The sequence below is a fragment of the Triticum dicoccoides genome, chromosome 2B, assembly GCF_002162155.2.
Source record: "Triticum dicoccoides isolate Atlit2015 ecotype Zavitan chromosome 2B, WEW_v2.0, whole genome shotgun sequence".
Classification (NCBI taxonomy): Eukaryota; Viridiplantae; Streptophyta; class Magnoliopsida; order Poales; family Poaceae; genus Triticum; species Triticum dicoccoides.
Genome location: NC_041383.1, coordinates 200,170,373 through 200,178,719, shown reverse-complemented (window position 1 = coordinate 200,178,719; position 8,347 = coordinate 200,170,373).

Sequence of the window (8,347 nt, the reverse complement as noted above, 5' to 3'; positions counted from 1 at the left end):
CCTGTGTCGAGCCCCCAGCCCATCCCTCGGCCCGGGAGCGGAGGCTTGTTCCACCCGCCGGGGGTGATGGGGACAACCTTCTTGTTCCCTCGAGTGGAGGGGGAGGTGAGACGATGTAGAGCGAGCCCCTCCCCGAGGGGCACGCTTCCCCGACCGCCCAAGATGGAGAGATCCCCATGGAACCTTTCGTGGATGATGCTGCACAGAAGGCTGCTGGGACTACCATGCTAGAGGGTGAAGTTCAGGGCCTGACAACAGTTGTTGCCAGGGAAACAGAGGTTCCTACCCGGCAGACTTCTCCAGGTACTTCAATTGTTCCCTTTTTTGTCTTTCTTGCTCTGGTCGCTTCTGCTGGCTTTTCTAATTGTTTAAGATTTTCGCTTCTTCGCGATTCACTGGCTTCTCTCATATGTAGCCCCTCAAGCAAAGGAATCAGACCCGCTGGAGGTGATGGCTGATATAGGAAGGGCCGCCGCAGATGGAGCCGTAGAGCTTGCTGCCGCTGAGGGATAGGATCCACTGCCGGGGATGCACATGGTTCCTTGGTGGTGAAGGACCATTCTTCAGAGGACATCCCGGCGGGGGAGTGGCCGTCGAGGTGAAGATCCCTCTCTAGACCATGGGCCCACTCCCCGCCACCGGGACCATCACTGAGATCCCCCTGTCCTATTCGAGCACGCTGGCCATGGTGCAGTCGCCACCCGGAGCTAGAGTGCCTGGCCTGCCACTGATGACGAGGCTGAGCTTGATGAAGAGCTTCAACGTCTCCTGGCTCCGCTTTATCAGGGAGCTGGAGAGGCTGACGACTCAGCCGTCGTTGCCATGGACATGTCCTTCACGGAGTCCATGGCGGCGGGCGTGAAAGAGATGCAGGCCCGACACAACCAGAAGTGGCGGGCGCTCAAGAATCAGCGCGAGTCCGTCGACAGGATGAACCAGAAGCTGAAGGATAAGGGCCTGGAGCTGCGCACGTGGCACGACAAGCAATTTAAGGTGCTCTTGAGGCAGCAAGAGACGCTCCAGATGACGCGGGAGGACATCATGGCTCGCGAGGCACGCCTGGCTGACCGCAAGGCATCCCTGGACGCCAGAGAGCAAGAGAACTCCCTCCGGGAGGAGAAGCTCGGAGCCACTCTTCACGCCAAAGATGACGATCTGGATGCTCTTGTCCGCCAGCGCACTAAGGATCTGGAGGACAAGCATGGGCAGCCCTAGAAGCCGTTGCCGCTGACTCTGCTGTCCAGCTGAAGGAGCTCACTAATGACCTGGCTGTCGCGTCCGACGCCAAGACTGATCTTGACCAGCAGGTGTCTAAGCTGGTGGTAGATCTTACCGGGAACGCCAAGGAGTTGGAAGCTCTCAAGGAAGAAGCACGGAAGGTGGAGGCCCTCTTGGCTGACGTGCAGTCGCAACTCTCTTCCAAGACTCAGATCCTTGAAACTGCCAACGGCAACATCTCAGACATGAAGGCGGAGTCACTTGAGTATCGCCAGCAGTTGTTGTCCAAGGATTTGGACACCGCCAAGCGTCTCCAGCAGGATGTTGATGACAAGATGAAGAATCAGGTCAATCCGAGCAACCTGTGGATCACAAGCCTGGTCGACATGGCTGAGCGTCTTAGTGTTCAGGCTGCGGCGATGGGCATGGATGACCTAGTCTTCTCGGTTAGCAAGCAAGAGGTCCCAAGTGTTAAGCTGGGAATCTTCTTCAACGACCTGATCGAGAAGCTGAGAGTGAACAAAGAAGGGAGGGCCGAGCGCTTCGTGACCGAGTCCCGGAGGCTTGTCCTTAATGCCCTCTTCATGGTCTTGAGCAATATCACCTGCCGCCATCCAGACCTCGACCTTGACGACAGATTCAAGAAGCCGCCAGCAGGTGCCGACATCACAGCTGCCAAGGAGAAAGCTGTGTCACGGGCCGACAGGGTTCTCCAAGTTTGAATCGCTCCATCTGTTCACTGAGCCAAGTATTGTGTCATTGTTGCTTTTGTGTTGCCCTCTAATGAAACATGACGTACATTTTGCGTTTAGTCATTCTATCTCTGGCGTTTGTGCAAAACCGATATTCCTAGCTAAATTTTAAACGCGTGTTTATCCCTTTGAGCACTATATCTTTGCGTCCATATGATCGATCCCTATGTATGCTTTGGATGCCTGCTAGTATCATATTGACGTGATTGTCGTAAGGGTCCGGCCCTTATCAGTCATCTTGGCGTGGATGCATCCCGGCAGGTTTTTCCCAAGTAGTTCTCGGTGCAGCCTCTCGTCCTGCAAGCATGGCTCTGGACAGGACGATGGTGCGACCAAAGAAGCTAACCAAGGCTCCATCACACGAGGGTTTTCACAATACGAACGCTCACTAGAGTTAAGGGATAAACGTTTGCAAAATTCTCAAATGTATCAATCAAGAAGTGATAATGTAAACTTAGCTTTCGCTCTGACCTTCTTTCTCCTTTGCCAGGCCACGCGCGTCAGGCACGCCCATGGCACCTGGAGGAGCAGAAGTCAACTAGGTGGTTTCTCCGTTCCTGGCAGGGACTGATGCGCATTTCATGCGGTTGGCAGGCATCGAGGCATAGCGCCAGGCTTCTCTGGTCCTCCTCCCTTTTTCTCCTCTCCTTTGGGTCAGTCTAGCGGCCGCTTATGCATGGGTCATGCCGATGTACGCAGCTTCGCTGAAGTATGCTTGTCGGGGCATCTATCGATGGACTCATACCAGCGCTGTGCTTAGGATTACCCAAAAAGGGAAATACTGGACCGAGCATCGCGCGGTAATCATCGACATTGATGACGCTGGGGCTAAAGAGATTCGACAACTGACGAAGGGAAGGTACAGGGAGGAGGGAGCTCGCTCCCGCATGTTTCATGCCCTTTCTACGAACGACGCCCGAATGCTGGGTACACCCCGCAAGCCACCGAGATGGGTCTCTTGCCACCAGCGGCGGTCTTCGTTGTAGCCGTGGCTATGGCGAGGCGTGTAGACCAACAATGTGGCGCAAGGATGGCCTCGCTTCACTTCCGCGCCTTCGTGGGTGCCCTGGTTGATGGCACCGTTGGAGACGCAGATGGCAACGAAGGTGATGTGCTGCTCACGTCTTCAGGTCCGCGCAAGCGATCCCCCTACCTGGCGCGCCAAAGATGTCGCGGGAAACCACGGCCACCTATTGGACCAGGATGGCCCCTTGCTGGTTCGACAAGGGGGTGTCGCGTTGCACAAATAGCAGACGAACATGAGGCAGCACGACAGAGATCACACGGATAGTTTTACCCAGGTTCGGGCCGCCGCGAGGCGTAAAACCCTACTCCTGCTTTGGTGGATTGATGGTGGAAATGTGGTGGCGGAGGGTAGTACACTTTCCCGGCAAGGGTTGCCTCAGGGCGGCAGTGACTACGCGCTTATGGGGGTGTGAGTTATCCAACCTTCTAACCTCCTGAACCCCCTCTACCGTTGCCACATGCCTCCTTTATAGGTTAAGGGGTCATCACACTGGCGAATCGGTCATTAGACACTGATATGATAGCAAATACTGCTATCATACCTAACTCTGCAGGCTGACAGGCCGCATTTAATGTGCAGCTTAACGTCATGTTGTTGGTTGCCCGGCAAGGCTTTCCGGGCTATCTTGCCAGCTCCACGCCTTCTTGTGTGACACGTCATAGGACGGGTGTCATCTGTGGGCTTTCTGGTAGAAAGGGGCTGCCATGTGGTGAACAGCTGCCACTTAATCACTTTGCGGCTTGACACCGCACTGATCAACGACGTGAGTCGTGGCGCTATGAAAAAAGACACATCCGTGACATTTTGGGCTGAATGAAATTTTTTCTCTCATAATTATGACACTTCTATGATGATAATTGTGACAAAACCCAGTATCATCATAGATATGGTAGGATCCTACTTCTATGACAAAAAATCATGACAGAAAATGGGCTTTTCATCTTGGGCGGGCCGGAGACGCAGATGCATGACATTCTTTGGGCCGTCCATGACAGAAAAAACCATGGTAGAAGCGAGGGCGAGGAAAATATCAGGGAGTTCCCGATTACGGTGGGTGGTCGGGGGCCGAGCGATGTGCGTTTCTCTCGTACCGTACGCGCGTGGGTGCGAGGTGTTGGGCTCTAACTGAACCCGAGCGAGGCGTCGCCTAACTGAACCCGAGCAATTGCACTGCAGGCTACGTGTTACTGAACCCGAGCGATCAAGCGATTCCTTTGCTACTGCTGCTACTGAAGCCGATCGATGCTGCCTATGGATGAACAGTGAGCATTGCTGGGGTTTTTGGATGAACAGTGAGCATTGCTAGGGGGTGGATGAACAGTTCCTGGTGGGGGTGGATGAATAGGACCCTGTGGTGTTGCCTCTGGATGAACAGGACCCCGATCGATCGAGCCAGTTGGGGCTGGATGAACAGGACCCCGTGGAGGGCTGGATGAACAGGATGACCCCGTGGAGGGCTGGTTGAACAGTATCCGGTGGAGGGCTGGATGAACAGTAGCCCGTGGAGGGGTGGTTGAACAGGAGCCCGTGGAGAGGGATGGTTGAACAGTAGTCGGTGGAGTAGCGCGCGGTGGAGGCTGGATGAACAGGAGCCCGTGGATGAACAGTCATAGGTGGAGGCTAGAGGAGGTCGACGGTGGATGAACAGTCAACCGTGGAGGCTGGAGGAGGTCGACGGTGGAGATGAATAGTATCCCGTGGAGTCCCGTTTTGCGGTACGCCACACCCCTCCCGATGAACAGGACCCCCGTTTCGACCGTAGCGCTCAAACACAAGTCCGTTTCCTCTGTTTTGCGGTACGCCACACCCGTCCCGATCAACAGGACCCCGTTTCGACCGTAGGAGGTCCAACAGAAGTCTGTTTCCTCCGTTTTACGATACGTCAGACCCCTCCCGATGAACAGGATCCTGTTTCGAACATGGTCGGTCGAACACAAGGCCGTTTCCTTCGTTCTGCGGTACACTAGGCCTCGTTTCCATCGGCGGTTCCGTCCAAGCCGGTTGGCTCCCATGCGTTCTGTTGCCTCCCGATGAACATGACGCATTCCGTTGCCTCCCCATGAACACGACGACGACGAAGTTTCTCCGTCCTGACCCAGCCATGTACACGATCCCTGGCCGTACGTATGCGTGAGTAGGCGTTCGAGACCCCGCCCGTATGTACGTACGTGGCCGTATTTTCTTTCTTGCACACTGGCCGTTGTACGTACGTGTACATGCTACGTGCACGCCTCTAGTACGACATGTGCGTGCCTCTACATCGACCAGTATGTACGTACATGTTCGCTACCAGAATGACAATGCTACGTACGCTTTGACCAGGTGGGTCCCGACTGTCACGCACTTCCTTGCGTGCAGAGATGTAGCTGGTGGGTCCCAGTAGTCAGGGGGGCAAATCGTTTTTTTGCCCGGACGCACTTCCTTGCGTGCGAAGATGTAGCTGGTGGGTCCCAGCAGTCAGGGGGGCGAATCATTTTTTTCCCGGACGCACTTCCTTGCGTGAAAAGATGTAGCTGGTGGTTCCCAACAGTCAGGGGGAAACATTTTTTTCACGAAATACGGTGGCCCGTTCGGTGGGTCCCTGCTATCAGGTGGAGGAATAATTATTTTGCGCGTAATAAGGAGGCACTTCCTTGCGGCCGCCGTGGACCCAACTGTCAGCCTCTCCACGTATAGTACTCTTCCGATGGAAGTCGTTCCTTGTTGACCATGCCGCGCCGAGAGCACCAGGGCGGTAGACGATGGCGAGGCCTCGGAAGGTGACGACGCGGAGCTGGGGAAGACGCGGCAGTGGAAGCCCGCGCGGAGAGGAGTACGAGGGTTCATTGGTTCGGCTGCGCTGTGAGGCTGTCGTCGCCGCAGGGCCTGGCCAGCAGTGGGAATAGTCGGGGCGGTGAGGCCTCCACGGCAGCACAGCCGACCACGGGAGGCAGGAGCATGCGGCATGATCGGCGCTGCTTTGGGCGGCTGGGCCAAGAAGACCAGAGGTTGAAGAAGCACTACGGCCGTTGGATGGACATCGTACGGTCACTGGATCTAGAATAGTTCATATTGACTAAGTTTACAAAGCCCTCCATCCCCGTCAACTTAGTAGGCCCACAAGTCAGCCTCCCACCAAGGACGGTCCCAGCTGGCAGGGGGAGTATTCATTTTTTTGTGCGTAATAAGGAGGCACTTCCAGTGGGTCCGAGCTGACAGCGGGGGGAACGTTTTTTTCGCGAAATACGGTGGCCCGTCCGGTGGGTCCCTGCTGTCGGGCGAAGGATTAATTATTTTGCGCGTAATAAGGAGGCACTTCCTTGCGGCTACCGTGGACCCAGCTGTCAGCCTCTCCACGTACAGTACTCTTCCGATTGACCACGCCGCACCGAGAGCACCACGGCTATGGACGACAGCGAGGCATAGGAAGGGGATGACGCGGAGCCGGGGAAGACGCGGCAGTGGATGCCCACATGGAGAGGAGTACGAGGGTTCACTGGTCCGGCTGCGGTGTGAGGCTGCCGTCGCCACAGAATAACAGGGGGTGTGGGTGAGTGGAGGGATGGCCTGGCTAGCGATGGGAGTGGTAGCGGGCGGTGAGGCCTCCGCGACAGCACAGCCGACCATGAGAGGCAGGAGCAGGCGGCATGATCGGCGCTGCTTTCGGTGGTTGGAGCAAGAAGACCAGAGGTTGAAGAAGGACGACGGTCGTTGGATGGACATTGTACGGTCATTGCAGCTAGAATCGTTTATATTGACTAAGTTGACAAAGCCCTTGGTACACATCAACTTAGTAGGCCCACAGGTTCAGCCTCCGAAACGGTGCGCCCCAGATGTTAGGGGGAGGAATCATTTTTTGGGCGGTCGTAGCTAGAATATCCGAGATTGAAGAAGAAGCAGGACATCCGTCGGATAGACATCCAACGACCACTGCTGCTAGAACCGTGTGTTGACTATAAGTTAACAAAGCCTTGCATACGCGTCAACTTCTTTTTTAGGGGACGCGCCAACTTAGTAGGCCCACAACTGTGTGGCAGAGAACTTATAGCCCACCTGCGATTTGTAAGAATGTACAACCCATTTTTGAATTCTAATGGAATTTTCTACAACCCATTTACAGTTTGTTAAAATTACATCCCATTTTGTAGGTAGGACAGCGATTAATAATTTCAACCAACCATTCAAGACAGAATTCAATAAAATTTCCCACATTTTGATGGGATCCAAAATATTTTTATCTCGAAATTTCTAGTCAGATTAAATATAAATTTGTATTACCTAAAAATCCAACAAAACATTGCGCACGCAACAATTAAAAATTAAGATTTTAAAAATCCATAAATAATATTTTATAAACTAATTTCTTGTTTGGTGCATTTTTTATAGTTACTGCCCAGTTTTATAATTACATCCAATTTATTATTTTTTAAAGCCCATTTTCCTGTTAAGCCTAATGCATCCCTCCTAGGTAAGATTTGCAGCCCAACGGGGCGGAGAATAACAAGTTGACCTTGCCTGGGTTTTCCTCAAAAAACGTATAACTGGGCTAGCCATTTTCATCTTGAAAAAGAATTAATATCTGGGCTGGATATCTGGCCTAGGCTAGACGGGCCACAGCCCGCCCAGTTAATACCCTGCTCTCCTCTGAACAACAACGAAAACATCGCTCAAGAAAAACTCTGTAGTGCTCACGCCTCACAAACACAAATACTGCTCAACCTGCTTGGTCCCGGCTGCCGGCCGCACCTTGTGCAATTCTCTCGTTTATATTGACTACATAGGTTGACAATGGTGTGGGACCGTGATATCAGGAAACCAGGAGGAAGCAAAAAAATATAGTTGTACATAATAAGGAGGCACTTGCGTACGTACGGCTATGGCCCTGGTGGGTCGTACTGTCATCCAGTCAAAATAAAGTTATCTTCTGAATCCTCATGTTCGTTGACCATGTTAATAATGCTCGACGCCACGGCAAGCACAACAACTCGAAGGACAACGGAGAGGGCCTCACGGGCCCTACGAATGGTCTGATACAGCGCCCGCTGCTCATTCAAGAAGCCAGGATCATCAGACACCTATGAGCACCTTCAGAGACTGAGACGGCATTAAACGGTAAGGCCGCGCTTGGGAGCTCTTGTTTATTTCACACATGTATTAAGATACAGGTGTAATTTACTCGTCATTGGAAACATCGCGTAAAATACAGGCGTAATGAAATTGAGGGCCTGAGGTCTGTATGTAAAACCGGTGGCTTACGCGTATAATTTGAGAGACCAGTGTATATTTTACTAGTCGAAATCGACCAACCAAGCGCTGCGCCCGAGGCCATCTGCTTTTATTTACAAGTGTCAGTTTTACAAGCGGTTTTCGT